The following is a 653-nucleotide window of genomic DNA, read 5'->3' as shown; positions in this document are numbered from 1 at the left end:
GACAAAAAAAAAAAAAAAAAAAGTTAAATAATTTTAGTTGTTTGGCGCTGCCTGGTGGCCGCATTGTATAATGTCGTTTTAAATGGCCAGGATGGTTTGCCTTTCCCACCCCTGGACACAGCAGCATCTCTCAGTTGAGGACCAGGAGGCTTCTTCTGAGAGGCACAAGATCCACCAATGCAAAGACTTGCTTTTTAGAGAGCCAAAGAGGTCTTCAGTCCATCCCTCCATCCAGGAACGCATCTGAACGTTAGACTGTTTCTCATGGTTTCTTTCAGTAGTGAGAACGTTTTTAGCAATGCCTGAACGAAGACGGGATTTTCAGAGGCAGACAGATACACAGGCTGGGATTCATCTGGTCTAACTTCAGAGGTTAAACCACAGGTATCTACATCAGAGATGGTCATCCCTGGCTCTCGCTTCCATTCAGGGGGGAGAAATGGGCACCTCTAGAGCCTGGTACATCCAAACAGCTTCAGACTTCTACACAAGAATGATGCAAGCTTTCCTAGTAATAACGTTGACTTAGTAGTAATGTTGACTTCTCTCCGCTGATTACAGAAAGCAGCTGGTGACTAAATCAGACGAAGACATTTATCCTTCGGTCAGATGAATCCCATGTACACAGAGAAAGCATGTTCACAGCACCTGGT

The 653-nt window shown here is 44.9% G+C and overlaps 1 protein-coding gene across 1 annotated transcript in view; it reads right to left on the bottom strand.

Moving 5' to 3' along the window:
* The window catches only part of KIAA1211L (KIAA1211-like ortholog), a gene marked incomplete at its 5' end in the record, with an annotated part of 25,482 nt that overhangs the window by 24,096 nt on the left and 733 nt on the right, over window positions 1-653 (bottom strand). The gene's annotated exons all lie outside the window — the stretch shown is intronic.

The sequence above is a fragment of the Buceros rhinoceros genome, unplaced genomic scaffold (assembly GCF_000710305.1).
Source record: "Buceros rhinoceros silvestris isolate BGI_N320 unplaced genomic scaffold, ASM71030v1 scaffold5227, whole genome shotgun sequence".
NCBI classification, from domain to species: domain Eukaryota; kingdom Metazoa; phylum Chordata; class Aves; order Bucerotiformes; family Bucerotidae; genus Buceros; species Buceros rhinoceros.
Note: the sequence above shows the minus strand (reverse complement) of the source record. Positions and strands in the feature narration are given on the sequence as shown.